This window comes from Sarcophilus harrisii, chromosome 3 (genome assembly GCF_902635505.1).
Source record: "Sarcophilus harrisii chromosome 3, mSarHar1.11, whole genome shotgun sequence".
Classification (NCBI taxonomy): Eukaryota; Metazoa; Chordata; class Mammalia; order Dasyuromorphia; family Dasyuridae; genus Sarcophilus; species Sarcophilus harrisii.
In genome coordinates this window covers 570,859,075-570,876,442 of record NC_045428.1, presented here as the reverse complement: position 1 = coordinate 570,876,442, position 17,368 = coordinate 570,859,075, and the positions used below count along the sequence as shown (strand labels likewise).

Genomic DNA, 17,368 nt, shown 5'->3' with positions numbered 1-17,368 from the left:
TCCACATTCAGTTCCCTCCATTTGTCTTATATTATAAACATAGTTATCTGAATGTTCTCTTTTCTAATAGCAGCATTCAGGCAACACAGTGGATAAAGTTCTGGGTTCAAATCCAGTTTCAGACACTTAGTAGCTGTGATCCTGGGCAAATCAATTAACCTCTGTCTGCCTCAGTTTCCTAAATTATAGGAATAACCTATCATAAAATAAGAATAATTCAGGGTTATTATAAGGACAAAATGAGATATATTTGTAAAGAACTTAGTACAAAGCTTGGCACATAATAAGGCTTTAATAAATGCTTATTTCCTTCCTCCTTTCCCCTTTAGATTGAACACCTTTGAAGGAGGGATTTAAAAAAAATTTTTTTTGGCCTTTCTTTGAATCCCCAATCCTTGATATTGTACTTGACATAATACATAGTAGGTGTTACATAAGTGAGTGTTGACTTGACCTAACTAGTATTTAACACAATGCCTAGTACATAGAAAAGTATTAATAAATGTTTCAGTATCTATTTATCCATGTATATTTGTATAGAACATCTATTTATTATTTATGTTTAATTATGTACCTAGCTATCTACCTGTGTATTTGTCTATCTATTTATTTATCTGTAGCCAAGCATGGAAACTAGTTAGCCCTTTATTTTTTCAATTTAGATTTTATTTATTTACCATAAAACCCTGATGACTAGGAGAAATATCTAAGCTGCATGTCATATTTCATTTAGTGCTCATGTATCTTAAGGAAGGGAAGAAAAAGAGCGTCAATTCTGTCTTAGAGAGATGAAAAATTTGTTTCATATGAGTAGGCACCTTTACTTGATGATGGAGCCATTAGGGCAAAGTGGAGTGGCAAAGTACTGGAGTGTTAGGAAAGAAGGGGGAAAAAAGAAGCTCAGATACCTCTAGAAACCAAAAAAAAATTTTTCTGTTTTTTTTTTAAAGTGAGCTGGTAATAATGCCAGTCTTCAAGTGAGCCAGGCATTTTCTTTCATCACTGCTTTGTCTTTTATCTGTTACTTTCAATTTAGATTTTATTTATTTACCATAAAACCCGGTTGGCTAGAAGAAATTTCTAAGCTGCATGTCATATATAATTTAATGCTCATGTATTTTAATGAAGGGAAGGAAAAAAAGAGCCAACTTGGTTTTAGAGAGATGAAATATTTGTTCCATATGAGTAGACAGCTCTACTTGGGGATGCAGCCAATAGGGTAGAGCAGGGTGAATGGTACTGGATTATTTTAGGCTGGGGAAAGAATAAAAAAAAAGCCCAGATGATCTTAGAAATTAAAATGTTTAAAAAAAAAGTGAGCTGGTAATAATTCTAGTCTTCAAGTGAGCTAAACCCAACTTTCCCCACTACCAGGGAAACATTAGGGATATTGAGTTTCAAAAGGAAGCTATGGCTCCAAGAAATGAAGGGAAGTGCCTTGCTTAGAAAGGGGAAGTCATAGTACTGAGGCAGAACTGGCAGTTAGGAAAGTGCCCTCTATTCAAAGGAAAGAAGGGATACCTGTCCCAATGTGCTCCCTTTGGCTTATGGAATGATTGCAGCTCAATCTGCTATGTTTACCAGCACCACTTAGTGACTTATATGCACAAGGGAATTACATTTAAAATACTATGAGAGTTCAGAGGGAGAAATGCTCATTTCTTGGGTAGAGGAAGAAAGGTTGTATAGAGAAAATTGCATTTTATCTGGACTTTGAAGAAAGGGTAGGATTTCAGTGAATGGACTTGTGGAGTAAGACATGCAAGGAGTAGAGAAAGACAAGAGAAAGAGTTGAGGCAGAAAACTATGGGATATATTTGTATAATTGCAGTCTAGTTTGGCTAAAAGGTATTGAGTTTGTAGGAGAAAAAGTGAAAAATAAGCAGGGATCTGATTTTGAAGGACCCTTAACTGACAGACTAAGGAGTCTGAAATTTATTCAGTAGGCAATGTAATCTATCTAGTTCTTTGAGCAAGCAAATAAGACGATCAGATCTGTGTAACAGGAAGGTTAATTTGCCAGTGATATCTAGAAATGTAGAGGACTAGATACTAGAGAGAGGTGGGGAGATTACTTCAGATTATTTCAATAATCCAGGTAAAAGGTAATGAAATAATGGTTATGGAAATAATGATATGACACTTAAAAACTAGGATTCAGGAGTCCTGAAATCTAATCTCAGTTCTGCTACTAAATAGTTGTGTCACTCTGGACAAATTAGGTAAAGAATTTTAAATCATAAGACTCTAAATTCAGGGAGGAATTTTAAATCATGTTCTTCTCTCTTGTCCCCCACTTAGCAACCATAAAACCACAGAGTTACAGATTCTATGAAGGGACCACAAAGACCAGTGGGTCTTACCCCTTTTTTTACATATGAAGAAACTGAGGTCCAGATAGATTAACATTCACTAACAACTGATTTAAGCTGAATTTGAATTCATATCTTTTTGATTCCAAGACCTATCCACTACATCATGTCACAAAAATATCCTCTATAAGAGATCTGACAAGTGATCACCCACCCAGCCTCCCTTTGAACACCTTCAAGCTTGAAGAAGGGGACCCTTCCAAGGCAGTCTATTATTCCATCTGTATAATGAAGAGGAGGGGTTAGAAGACCACCTCTAATGCCCCCTCTAGGTTTAGATCTATGATCCTATAGTCTGGGTGGGGATTTTTGGCATGGGAAATCCCTAACTGCCACACCCATGTGGTCACTAGATGGAAAATGTTTTGAATTGCCTATGGCGACGGAACTGTAACGGAACTGTTTTGACTGAAATCACCGTTTTCAATCAAACTGACCACAGGTGGTACAATATCACTATCTGCAGGGACCTTGGAGATCAACTATATAGAGCCCACCCTGTCATTTTATAGCTGAAGAAAATGAGAGATCCAGAGAGAAGTACTTTGAATGAGGTCATATAGTTAGTGGTAGGCTCTTAACTTTCAGTGTTCTTTCAAATTATACCTTGAAACTCTAACACACTCTCTCTCTCTCTCTCTCTCTCTCTCTCTCTCTCTCTCTCCCCTCCCCTGCCCCAAAGTTTCCCTAAAAGGAATATGGAGGTGATTCTCTTTCCCCTTTTCCCTTTCTTACAGGACCCTTGTGGGATTTAGATAAAATAAATGGTTTGTGGTTGGGCTGAATAAAGACCTGGATGGTTTCCAGGCAGTGGGGTCACTCAAACTAATCCTATCATGTACATCTTTTCAAATATCAAGAAACTGTATGGTTCCTATAACCAGGAAGCCCATATTCTAGTTGGGAAGACAGCCCTTTGGTGTGGTATATCTTAAAAGTACTTACAAAGCTGTGAGATGGAGGTAGACACTCTCACCAGCACTGCAAGTCTGGGGTCTTCAGTTTCCCTTCCAGTAGAGCCGGCCTAGGCATTGTTTCTCTTGGAATGTTTATCAGGGCTCGGAATGCCAGTTCTGAATGTGCTTCCTCAGCACCGCTATCAAATAGCACTGTCTGTTTTCTTAAGGGATGGTCCCTAGGGACTGGGAAAGGCAAACTTCATCCCTGATCTCCTTGGGTAGAATTCTTGGAATACCTGGTTGGAGAGAAAGATTTAAGTAAGCAACACCATGGGGTGTGTCTTTTTCTTGGATCCTAGAAAAGGCCCCCATGAACTGATTTACAGGTCAGGGAGAGAGCTATTGGACCCTGCAGGAGAGGGGTGGAGGAATTACAGAAAAGCATTCAGATCTTGCTGTGGGGCAGAAGGAGCCAAAGTCACAGGGGAGCAAGCCAGCACACTGTTCCTCCCTCTGCTTTGACCTTCAGCAGACTAACTGGGGCCTGCTCAAGACAGGGGTCAAGACAAGAACGTGACTCAGAATTCCTCCCTGAATGTACACTAACCATCAGTCAGTAATCTACTCCAGCACAAATAAAAGCTTATTAAAGGAAATGGGTTACTTATTTCTATCTTTGTTTCCCTTGGGTGCCCACACATAGATCTTGGGATGGGCAACGTATAATGGTCATGACTACAGGGACTGGAGCTGTAAGCTACCTTGCAGTCTTTTAGATAGATCTAAGATATATAGACAGATGGGCAGAGCAAGATAGAGCATTTATTGAGCACCTACTGTGTGCTAGACACAGTACTAAATTCTAGGGATGCAAAACCAAGAAGACTAAGGTTGTCCCTATTCTGAAGGAGCTTAGATTCTAATAGAGGAAGATAAAACATGAAGAGGGTCTGGAAGGTGGGGAGTGAGTAGCCAACATGCAGATGGAATAGATCTGAGAGTGAGCTGGAAGTGATTTTTAGGTAAGGAGACTGAAGTCTAAAAAGATCAGCTAGCTTGCTCAATTAATCAAGGAAACAACAAGCATTTATTAAAAGACCTATTTTGTGTTAGACTTCATACTGGCCCTGGGGAAACAAGGCAAGAAGAATCCTTGCTCTGGAGGAACTTGCTTTTAATTGGGGGAAACAATGTGCACAAAAAAAGTCTAGAGAAAATATTTCTATGGCAGGGTTGGGACTCTAACTCACATCTGTTGGTCCTAAAGTCAAGGACTTTAATGATTTGGAGGGAAGTTCTTCAGCATTTAGTATGTAAGGGTCTTTTAGGCATAGGACATAACTAATCCATGGGGCAGGAAGGTATGAAGGAATGAAGTGGGTAGACATGTGGCTCATCTCCACATCTACATTTCCCCTTGGAATCTAAGAAGTTTCTTCTCCCAGATGAGAAAGCTGAGGTCCAGAATTACTAAATGAGGTGGTAAGGTTCTTACAGATGATAAATAGAAGTGAGACTGAACTCAGATCCCATGGCTACAGATCCAGGGCTGATCCACTGCACCTGCTCTCAGAGGAAAGGACATGAAAGAGAGACCAAGGAATGATGGGATAATTTAGGTAAGAACTGCCTCAGGCTAGCACCAAAGCCCATTGGCATGGGTAGAGATAAAAACCCTACCTTCCAAGAGAGGTGGAGTAGAATTGGCAAGAAATGAGAGAACTATAATTCACTAATTTCCCTTTAAGTTTCAAGTCTTCGTCAGGACTTTTAAAGCACTTAAGTCACTTAGGGTATTTCTGGCTTCCAGATTCAAGAGAGAAGATAGAATAGATCAACCTTACTTAAATTTGTATAAAGAAAAGACTGAGAAGATCTCTCTCTCTCTCTCTCTCTCTCTCTCCCCCCCCCCTTCTCTTCCTCCTCATATATCTACCTATTTATAACAGATTAGGGGTTGATGTTTTATTAGGTCACCATAATGCAATGAAAGTTAGGTTTATTAGTGTCTTGGGAGTGACTGGACTTTCCTTTTAAATTCTTGTTTTTTTTTTTAAACAGGAATTTGACTGTAATATATGTTCCATTTAGAGAGGGATTCTCTAACAACAGTTTAGGATTTGGAGTCAGGAAGAAAACAACTAAAAAATCTTTCATGTTAATTCCCATTTTTTATGTGGCTCAAACTACCATAGCTATCTCGGTCCCCTGCTACACACTCATACCATGAACATAATTAAATGCATATATGTGGGTTCAGACTCAGTCAATTAAATATAATTTTTAGCATAGTTAATGCAAGTACCAGTTATCTCCTCAATAAAATGGGGCAGAGTGAGGAGGGATGTAGATCATCAATTTCCCTACAATCTTCACAATTTGTATGAATGCTGTAGTCACCCAGATAAGTGGTCATCATCATGCCTTTTGAAAGGTATTCTCATACTTTGTCACTTGCCCCTTAATATTTATTTCTCCAGGTGGATTGGGGAGAGCATACCTGAGGTATGTTATGTTCTCTGAACTTGCATCTGCTCTGCAGTTGTTGCATTGGGAGAAGATGATCTCATCCCTTCCCTTTTCTCCTTTTTTATAAGCTCTTTCAAGGCCTTGTGTTCTTGTCTTGACTCCACAGATGAAGAAAACTCAAAATCTTAGCTATTTTGATGGGCTTAGACTTCCCTGTAGAGAAGGTGGTGTTTCCTTCATACATCCACATACATGCACATGTATATTATATGTATGTATAAACACATACATATAACATAGAAAGAAGCTGATCTGGGGAATAAGGCACTAGGAATCTGGGAATCCTAGTAAAGTTCAGGATTAGGATTTGAGAATCATCAAAGACTTCTCTACAAGATAGCCATTGAGTTGAGTCTGGAAGGAAACCATTTGGCCAGAAATATGAAGGGCATTGGTGAAAAAGGGGAATGTGAGAAGACCTCTGGGGAGGCTGCTACATTGAAACATATGGGTGTTAACAAGGGCCTTTATTGATATAGTGGCAGTAGGGAAAGAAAAGAGGGAAGAACTCCCTGAGAGATGTTGTCTAGATGGATTGAAAAGACAGGGCAGGGGCAGCTATGTGGTGCAGTGGATAGAGCACCAACCCTGAAGTCAGGAGGACCAGAGTTCAAATCTGGCCTCAGACACTTAACACTTCCTAGCTGTGTGACCCTGGGCAAGTCACTTAATCCCAAGAGATGAAATGAAGGTGCCAAATATGAATAACTTTTTGTTTGGCTGACAAAGGAAGGAGGACCAACATCAGACTACCTTGAAGGGGTAGTAGAGTTCAGTGAAGGTTTTGTTTTTTAGTGTATCTGAAGACAGTGAGAAAGGAACCACTGGAGCTGATAATTAAAGATTAGAGATAGGGAAACAATGATCAATGGAGCAATTTTCTGGGGAAATGGAATAGAATAGTATTGAGGAGACATAAAAGAGGTTAGTTTAGGTAGATGAAGGGTCCTTCTCACCAGAGACTAGAGGAAAGGAGAATAGTATGGAGGATATTGCTCTACATTATATGGCCACAGAAAGTTACTTGTCTGTATAATCTAAACATAAAAGGTTAAGCCCGAGCCAGGAAATCTCCCAGGAATGAGCCATAGAGATTTTTTAAAAATGAATATATCTGAGCAATATTTAATAACAACTGATAGGCTGGTTGTTCAGAAGTCAGTCAATTTTTCTTTCATGAATGGGTTCAACATCCTGGCAAGCTGACTTAATGAGGTCTTGAGGCTGGTGGCTTGAGTTTAGCACCACCTGGCGGACAGTAGCCTCGAATACTCAGGGACCTGTCCATGTGTGCATTAAATGGGGGAAGATAAGGGCTCCTTGTTGTGATGTGGAATGCTTCTTGAAGCTACAGCAACAGTAGAAAGTTCCCCCCAATTCTATAGCTAGTAGTGTCTTCAGAAAAAAGGGGTGGGAAACCCTTTCCCAATGTGTGAGTTTTTTAGTTGGCTTTTCTCATACTGGGTTAAAGTTGAAAAAAAAAGAAAATATTTTTTTTCTCCCAGAGGGCAATAGTATGCACTCATAATTCGGTATTATATGCTTTGGAAATCAGATGACCAGTCAGTCAAACATTTAGGAAGTGTATACTTAGTGGGCAAAAGCAAAATCACTCCCTGCCCTCAGGAGGCTCATGTGCTAATGGGTGAGACAACATATAAGGCAAAATACAAGGTATACTCAGAGGAGATGAGTTCTGGGAATCAAGATGGTGAAGTAAGCAGTGAATCACTGTAACCCTCCCATGTTCACTTTTGGGCAACCACAAATAGTATCCCAAGATAGGTGCTGGAGTGGGAGAACCAGCAAGAAAACAGAAATAACTGACCCAGGAAACTTGGAGGATTGGCAGGTGGGGTACATCTCACTCAGGTGAATGTGGAGGAAGTGCAGTTCAAGACAGGAAGCTCTCCAGTGAGTCAGCATTAAGTTCCATCTCGACAAAATAGCAGGAGATACTGAGCCCTGGGGTGGCTCACTAGAACACTAACACCAGAATCCCATGCCTTGTCAAAAACCAGGGGAGCCAGTGGTAGGACTCCAGCTCTAAGAATCACCATATGTTCTAGTATAGCCCCAGCCAAACAGGCATCCTCTAGCAGCCAGACCACCATGTGCTTCAGTGTAGATCTGGGGAAACACAGCAGTACTTCACCTTGCCTTAGCACATGGCAGATACCATCATCAAGACCCCCGTCAATATCAAGTAAGCTGCCAGACCCCAAAGCCTCCAAAAGTACCAGCCACCCCTCACCCCACATCCTCAGTCAGCATGAGGATTCTTCTTGGACCTCAGGGCAACATCAGTTCAGAACCAGGAGAGTCTGCAGCCACTGGCACAAGAAGTCCTCCACCTGGGGAACAGAAAGAAAAGAAAGAAAATCGGGAGAGAAGGAGGGAGAGGGAGAAGGAGGAGAAGAGGGAGAGGGCAAGGGAGAGGGAGAATGAGAAGGAGAGGGAAACTGACTCTGTGGGAGAGTGGGAGCGGAAGAAAGAAGGGAAGGAGAAAGAAGGCAAAAACAATAAAAAGAATCTGACCATATAAAATTATTATGGTGACAAGAAAGACTAAGACACAAACTCAGAAGAGGACACATGGGCAAAACCCCAAAGACAAACAGAAATGGGTCTCAAGCCCAGAAGGAACTCATGAAAGAATTTACAAAAGGAGCTCAAAATATATGAGAGGTAGAAGAAAAACTGGGAAAAGAAATGAGAGTGAAATAAGAGAATTATGAAAACAGAATCAACAGCTTGAAAAACTGTTTAAAAAGTAGAATTGACCAAATGGAAAAGGAGATACAAAAATTCACTATGTTTTCTTTTCCATTTGGCTAATTGTACTTTTTAAAAAGGAGTTGTTAAGCTTGAAAAGCATAATTGGCCAAATGGAAAAGGAAGTACAAAAGCTAATTGAAGAAAACACCACCTTAAAAGTTGGAATTGAACAAGCAGAAACTAATGACTCTATGAGTCATCAAGAATAAATCAAAAAAAATATGAAAGAATAAAAAAATGGAAGAAAATATACAATACCTCCTGGGAAAAACAACTGACATGGAAAATAGATACAGGGGAGACAATGTCAGAATCATTGGATTATCTGAAATCTATAATCAAAAGGAGGATGTTATGGGGAAAAGATAAGGTGAAGAACTTACAGGAATGTATAAATTCTTTTTCTGTATTTTATTATTTCTGTGTTTCCCCTATGACCTGTATAATATGTGCAGGCTCATATCTACTTGAGCCTTGGCCAGCTAGAAACATATTTACTTAACCTGAGCTGATGACATTTATTGGTATTTGACATTTATCGATATTTAGTCTATTAGCTGGACCACTATTTGCTTGATTAAGCCTGAAGACCTGACTTTCTGTTTCCCTGAAATCAAGAGATTTCAGGGAAACAGAAACCTTCCATTCCAATTTCCCCAAATAGCAACAACCAATTAGATGCCTCCCCTTCCCCTTCTCAATGCTCTCTTACTTGTGATATAATTTCTTGTATAAAAGCTGTGTATCTTTACTACTTCTTTAGCCCTCCTACCACGAGCTTTCTCTTTCTTATTTCATGATGGAACGGCTCATCCTCCGGAGGTTTTCAATAAACAACTTTTCTGCCTTCTACTAAGTGATCTCTGAGTAATCATTTTGGGTAAAGGTCTTCTACATCCCTCACAATGTGGACAGCATCTTTCAAGAAATTATCACAGAAAACTGCCCTGATGTCATGGAACCAATTAAAAAAATGCATTGAAAGAATCTAGCTATCACTTCTGGAAAGAGACTCCAAAATAAAAACTCCAGAAACATTATAACCAAATTTCAGAACTATTAGGTCAAGGGAAAAATACTACAAGTATCCAGAAAGAAATAATTAAGATACCTGAGAGTCATACTCAGGTTTATAGTGGACCTGGCAGCTGCAACATCAAAAGACCCGAGATCACAGAACATGATATTCCGGAAAGCAAAGGAACCAGGACTACAACCATGAATTGTTTATCTGGAGAAATTCAGCATAATACTCCTAGGGGGAAAAAAGATGGTTATTTAACAATAGAGGAGGATTTCAAGCTTTCATAAGGAGAAGGCATGAATAAAACTTTAAAATGTTATATAAATATACTGCTTAAATGGGCTATTACTAAGAGAGAAAAGGAGTGACTTCCACAGCAAGTGCTGGCGATGAGAAGGGATGTGGTTAGTTAAGGGTGAAGGTGGAGAGGCATGGTCCTTAGTGAGGAGGAAGGCTATTTCTTCTTCTCTGACCAGTGGAAAGGAGAGAGTGGATGTTGCTGCTGATAAGTGTTAAGGACTAGAAGAGGGAGGGCTGAGAAGGTTACACTGATTTGGATTAGTGTGAAGGTGAAACTAAGACTCTCATACATTGATGTCCACATCCTTAGTTTATCCCAAATCACTCCAATGTGGTTCCTGGTTATATGCAGGCTGCCAGCCTATGGTACATCAGCTTATGCTAACCCGGTGAACTTAAGAATCTGAAACACTCTCACACACACACACACACAATTCTTCCTCTGGTTTGTGTGATGTTAAGAAAAAATCTATTTATTTACAACTTTTGGTACTGGACATTTTTCTCTGGCTATTCCAATGCTTGATCTCTCCTCCTCATTCTGTTCCCTGGCTTTCCCAGTTTCCTTCAAGTTCTAATCAAAATTTCACTTTTTAATGGAAACCTTCACCATTGCCTCTTAATTCCAATGCCTTTCTCTTTATCTTGCATGTAGCTTATTTGTTTGCTTGTCTCCTCCATTAGAATGTGAGCTCCTTAAAAGTTGGGACTCCCTTTTGCCTTTCTTTGTATTCCTAGAACATAGAACAGTGCCTGGAACATAGTAGATTCCTAATAAGTGCTTACTGATTGTCTGATATCAAATAAGTAGAGAGAAAGACATGTTACATGGATACATAGAGAAACAGGTTTACAGGATCTTAGAGATATAGAAAGCTCTTCTAAGACTTAGGGGTTGGGCAAGTATAGTTAGGAGGAAAAGAAGGGGAAGGATAATAAAGGGAATATAGAAAAGCAGACTGGGATAAGGGTGAGAGAGGGCAGGTGAGACTAGGACTGAGTTCAGTGTGGGTGTATTATAGACAATGAGATGGGAAGTACTGTGGGTTGAAAGACAATAATGCACTTGTGGGAGTGCTAGGGAGGTGCCACCTGATAAGAGAAGACTGATAGAAACTAATAGGAGAGGAATGGAAAGTCCTAGAGGTGTAGATGTGGTGTGTGGGTGAGATGGCTATGGAGGAAGGCAAAAAGGAAAGTATTTTCAGTCTGTCACCCTAGCCAAACACATATTGGTTATGGAGCTGGAATGTCACCTAAACTCTCAGTGTCCTGGGCACTAAAAATATGAGTTTCAGAGAAGGTAGTCTAGTCTGCCTGCATTGGTAGAGGAATTTATTTATCTGGGAGCTGGGAGGGATCCTGTCCCTATGCCTATCTGGTCCCCGACGCTTATCCCTGTGTCTTGCAAAAAGTAGGGACTCAATATAACCTTTTTGAATTAAAGAATGAGTTCATTCTCTTTCATTTCTCATTTTGACCTTTTAGTGAACAAAAATCAACTCTACACTGCCTTCTTTTCTGAACTCCCTTGTCCCTTCATCCTATCAAAGATCTTACACTGTGGATAGAGAAGAAGGGTCATCAAAGCAAAGGCAAAAGTTCCCAGCTAGAAGATGACACACCAATTAGAAACAATTAGCTTTTGTGATATGTTGGCCAGTATGGACAAAAACTGGTCACTTGGCAGCCCTACTTAGGATAGCCTCATTTTGGAGATTGCAAGAACGCTCAAGGCCAATATCCTACTAGTGGTGGGTGAACTGTGTCATCATCTCTTAAAGGCCAGTAATACTAACAGATATAATCAGTAAATAAAAACAAAATGGTAGCCCTTGTCAAATACTCTGTTGATAGGGTGGTTATCTTTGTGGCAATTTGGAATTAAAGCACTGACTTTTATCAAACTGTGCATACCCTTTGATCCAGCAGTTTTTCTACTGGGCTTATACCCCAAAGAGATATTAAAGAAGGGAAAGGGACCTGTATGTGCCAAAATGTTTGTGGCAGCCCTGTTTGTAGTGGCCAGAAACTGGAAAATGAATGTATGCCCATCAATTGTAGAATGGTTGGGTAAATTGTGGTATATGAATGTTATGGAATATTATTGTTCTGTAAGAAATGACCAACAGGATGATTTCAGAAAGGCCTGGAGAGACTTACACGAACTGATGCTGAGTGAAGTGAGCAGAACCAGGAGATCATTATATACTTCAACAACGAAACAGTATGAGGATGTATTCTGATGGAAGTGGATTTCTTTGACAAAGAGAAGATCTAACTCAGTTTCAATTGATCAATGATGGACAGAAGCAGCTACACCCAAAGAAAGAACACTGGGAAATGAATGTAAACTGTTTGCATTTTTGTTTTTCTTCCCAGGTTATTTTACCTTCTGAATCCAATTCTCCCTGTGCAACAAGAAAACTGTTTGGTTCTGCCCACATATATTGTATCTACGATATACTGTGGCATATTTAACTTGTATAGGACTGCTTGCCATCTCGGGGAGAGGGTGGAGGGAAGGAAGAAACCGGAACAGAAGTGAGTGCAAGGGATAATGTTGGAAAAAAATTACCCAGGCATGGGCTCTGTCAATAAAAAGTTATTTAAAAAAAAGAGTAAAAAAATAAAATAAAATAAAGCACTGACTTTATTGAATCTCTAGACCAGGGGTCCTCAAACTATGGCCCGCGGGCCAAATGCAATAGCTGAGGACATTTATCCCCCTCCTCCAGGGCTATGAAGTTTCCTTATTTAAAGGCCCACAAAACAAAGTTTTTGTTTTTACTATAGTCTGGCCCTCCAACGGTCTGAGGGACAGTGAACTGGCCCCCTATTTAAAAAGTTTGAGGATCCCTGTTCTACACAAAGGAGAAGGTACTGGATCCTTTAAGGAACAAGCCACTTATCCTAAGGAATGCTACAATGATTCCTTTTGTGTAAGTGTTGGACCAGATCAGGGTTCTTTATCCTTTTTTGTTTAATAGATCCTTTGAGCAGTCTGGTGAAGTCTATAGACCTCTCCTCAGAAGAATGTTTTTAAGGGCATTAATAAACATATAAGCTTACAAATGAAATAAATTATACTTAAATAGTTATTAAAATAAAAAACAAAAACAAAAATAAGGTCATGGACTTCATTTAGGTAAAGAACTATTGGCCCAGAAAGTTGCTGCGTCCCTTCCAATTCTAGATTTCTGTATCATACACATCATATCAGTAGAGTGACCATTGATTGAGAATCAACATAAGAAAAGAAGGCTATTAAATAGCACAAATAGTATACCATATCCAGAAATGGGAGCTGCAATTTGTGAGGCAGATATTGACAATAGTGACATCTCTTTTCTTTTCTTTTTTTTAAATTAAAACTTATTTTCAAAATATATACAAAAACATTTTTCAAAAAAAATTTCAACACTTACCCTTACAAAACCTTGTGTTCTAATTTTTTCCCTCCCTTCCCTCGACTCCCTCCCCTAGATGGCAAGTGATCCAATATATGTTAAACATGTGCAATTCTATACATATTTCCACAAATAGCATGCTACGCAAGAAAAATCAGATCAAAAAGGAAAAAAAAAGAAAGAAAACAAAATGCAAGCAAACCACAACAAAAAGAGTGAAAATACTATGTTGTGTTCCATATTCAGTTCTCACTGTTTTCTCTCCGGGTTCTGCTGTTTGTCTGGAGTGTTTATGTAAGATGTGATGAAGAACATCTTGAATCTTGTTATATCTAATGACTTCTATCTTCCCACAGTCATATGGGCACAAATGATATTATCAGAAGGAATCTAGAAAACATTGCCAAAGATTCTGAGAACTTGGGCAAGAAACTAAAGATTCTGGATAAAAGGTGATTTAAAAAATATATTTTATTCTTTCCACAATTAAAGATTAAAACTTTTTTTAAGCATCTTTTTTTTTTCAAGTTCTGAGTTCCAAATTGTATCTCTTGCTCTCTCTTCCCTTCCTACTTTTCTGAGATGGTAATCAATAAGATATAGGTCATATGTGTGTAATCATGTAAAACATTTCCATATTCGTCATTTTGTAATAAATAAACTCTAATAAAAGAAAAAGAATGAAAGGACTAAAGTGAAAAATAGCATGCTTCACTCTGTATTCAAACAATATCCATTCTCTGAAGGTCAATAGTGTGCTTCATCAGTGCTTTGGGATTTTCTTGTATCATTGAATTGCTGAGAATAGCTAAGTCAATTGTGGTACTTCACTGTACAATATTGCTGTTACTGTGTACACCATAATCCTTATTCTTTCACTTTGCATCAATTCATGGAAGTCTTTCCAGATTTTTCAGAAAACATCCTGCTTGTCATTTCTTATGGCACAATAATATTCCATCCATCACAATTGTACAGTACAGCTTAGCCATTCCTTAATTGATGGGTATCACTTTGATTTTCAACTTTTAGCCACCATAAAAAGAGTTGCTATAAATATTTTTGTCCAAATAGGTCCTCTTCCCCCCACTTTTTAAATATCTTTGAGATATACACTTAGCAGTGGTAGTGTGAGATCAAAAGGTGTGCACACACATAATTGCCATCAGGAGAAACTGAGAGCTTCAGATGAGAAAGACATATTTAGGAAGTGAACAAGACAGGGCCTAAGAATAGGACTGATATTTCTGGACCATGGTTTAAATCATTTTATAGAATGATGAAGTTTTATCAAGGATGAAATATACTCTGAAAGCTGGTAAAATTATATTTGCCTAAGAATTGGAAATTGAGGGAATGCCTATCAATTGGGGAATGGTTGAACAAGTTGAACAATGGCATTTGAATGTAACAGAATCCTAGTGTACTATAAGAAATGATGAAAAGGCGAATTTTAGAAATACCTGGAAAGACTACTAATCCTAAGTGAAATGAACAGAACCAGAAGAATATTGTACCCAGTAACTGTAACACTGTGCAAAGATCAATTCTTCTTTTAAATATAATGATCCAAGGCAATTCCAAAAGACTCATGATGGAAAATGCCATCCACACCCAGAGAAAGAACTATGGAGTCTGAATGCAGATTGAAGCATGTCATGATTCTTCTTTCACAACATGGTTAATGTGGAAATATGTTTACCATGATTGTATCTGTATAGCCTAACATCTTGCTTTCTGTCTTGGGAAGACAAAGGAGAGGAAGAAAATTTGGAACTCAAAGACTTATAAAAAATTAATGCTGAAAACTATTTTTTATGTAAATGGGGAAAAAGACTACATTTACCTGAAATCTTGCAACCTGAATGGGCAGTGCTTTAGCTTGAGTAGAAAATTGGGAAGCATTCAAAGAAAACATGTTTCCAAGGCCTAAAACTCAACAGGGAAAATCAGAAAAGGGGAAACTGGAAACTCACAGAATTAAAATTCTGAAGGTGAAAAGAGTTTCAGTAAAAAGACAAAGGGGAAGTTTTTTTTAAAGAGACCAGTGTGGATGAACAATGAACTATAAACCAATTTAAATTTTTAAAAAGTATGTATAGAAAGATGATGAGATGAAGGCATGTAACAACATAAATAGAAAAGTATGCCATGGTACAGTGACAATTGTTCCAGGTGTCTCTAAAGCTCTTGAGAAATAGTAACAACAAAACAAAGTTTTAATATGCTGTTATTGCTGTTGTTAAAGCTATGGGACAAAGAGGAAGATCAAAAAAGGGACAGGTCTGATGTTTGGGTAGATGAGGCAATAATGACTAATGACAGGAAGAAGGCAGAGCTAGTTAGCTCTCATTCTAGCTCTGTATCCTTTTCCAATGAAAGAGGCAGAGGGACACAGTGGCGACATAATTAGCCCTAAAGTCAAGAAGCCCTGAATTCCAGTTCTGCCTATGTGGCATTCTAGCTATGTGATCCTGGGACACTTAAACCTCTTAAGGTCCCAGAGCAGTGGGGAATAAACTCAAATAGAAATAAATGCCTGTGGGCTGCATAATGCTGAAGAAAACCACAAACTGACATTATCTATCTTCTATCATTTTTTTTAAATTGTTAAATATTTCAGTTACATTTTAAGCTGGTCTGGGCCCTCTAGAGTTTTGTGGGCGGCTTAGCTACCAGTTGGATATCTCTGCTCTCCACCAGGGCTTTTTAAACTTTTCTACTTAAGACCCCTTTTCATCTAAGAAATTTTTTTTTGTGGCCCCAGGTACATAAGTATATAAAATAGGTATATAAATTAAATATTTGCTGATAGTAACTCATAATTTCATAATCCTCAAATTCAGTTATGTGACCCTCCTCTGGAGTCACAATCCATAGTTTAAGAAGCTTTGCTCTTTCTCTAAGACTAAGCTTTGACCATTTTTCATATGAGAGTTCCCAATAAAATCATAGGTCTATTGTTTATCCCCTAATTTTTTTTTAATAAAAAAGAATTAACCTGAATTAGAAAGGACAAGATAAAAATGTCTCACAATGAGTTGAAACCAAAGATAAACTGACACGTGATAAGATTATACCCAGTTCCCTTGATGACTTCACATTACAGGCTCACATGAACTACATGCCAGGCTACTGAGAGACTTGGCATATATTTTGTTTATGGAGGAGAATGGTCTATGAAAGATTATGGGAGAGCTGCTATAAGGTCAAAGAATGGAAAATGTCTCAATTTTCAAAAAGGAGAAGACAATTCAACTTAATTTCAGCAAACATTTATTAATATCTTCTGTGTGGTAGGCACTAGTGATAAAAAACAAAAATCAGAGAGTTCCTTACCTCAAGGAACTTGTAATCTACTTGGAAGAAACAACATATACATAAGTAAATAAATACAAAATATGTGCAAAATAAATGCAAAGTAATTTTGGAAATGGTGGCAAACACCAATGAAAGTGAGATGGAAATCAGGGAAGACCTCATATAAGAGTTGGCAGGTAAAATGAATCTTGAAGAAAGTTAAGGATTCCTAAAAAGGCAACAGGCAAGCAGAACATTTCTGGCATGGACAACTGCTCGTTAAAAGGGTGAGAGGAAATGGAATCCTGTGTATGGGGAACAGAAAAGTCCAGTTTGGATGAAATAAAGAGCATGGGAGAAGAAATGATGTGAAATCTGAAATTTTATAATCTGTCACATGGGTCATAATTCTGTTTACTATGTTAATCACAAAAAGTATCTTATTTATTAGAATAAAATGCGGACTGAAGGGATATTCCCCCTCTCCTCTTGCATGAGGTTTTTCTTTTGTTGTTGTTGCTATTTAAAAAAATACAACTTATGTAATTCATAAACCTTTGTAAAACAGCATATCAAATAGATACCTTACATTTCTGCAGTATAAATACTTTATATCATTTACTAGCAGTGATCACTTAATTTATCTTTTATCCTAATTAAGACTATTCAATTTGAATGAAAATGAATACCACTACATTATGCTACAGATAGCAACACATGAAAAGAAATCACAAATCACAAATTTACAAAAGATCT

General features: G+C 38.2%; 1 protein-coding gene across 2 annotated transcripts in view; it reads right to left on the bottom strand.

Annotated features, from left to right (window-relative positions):
• DHRS3 (dehydrogenase/reductase 3) overlaps nucleotides 1-17,368 on the bottom strand; it is a 113,533-nt gene that overhangs the window by 86,303 nt on the left and 9,862 nt on the right. Inside the window, exon 3 of one of the 2 annotated variants that reach the window (XM_031962833.1) lies at nucleotides 3,318-3,567. The exons of the other annotated variant lie outside the window; for it this stretch is intronic. The gene's annotated coding sequence lies outside the window, so the exon portion shown is untranslated. The remainder of the gene's footprint in view (nucleotides 1-3,317; nucleotides 3,568-17,368) is intronic. 2 annotated transcript variants of the gene reach the window in all.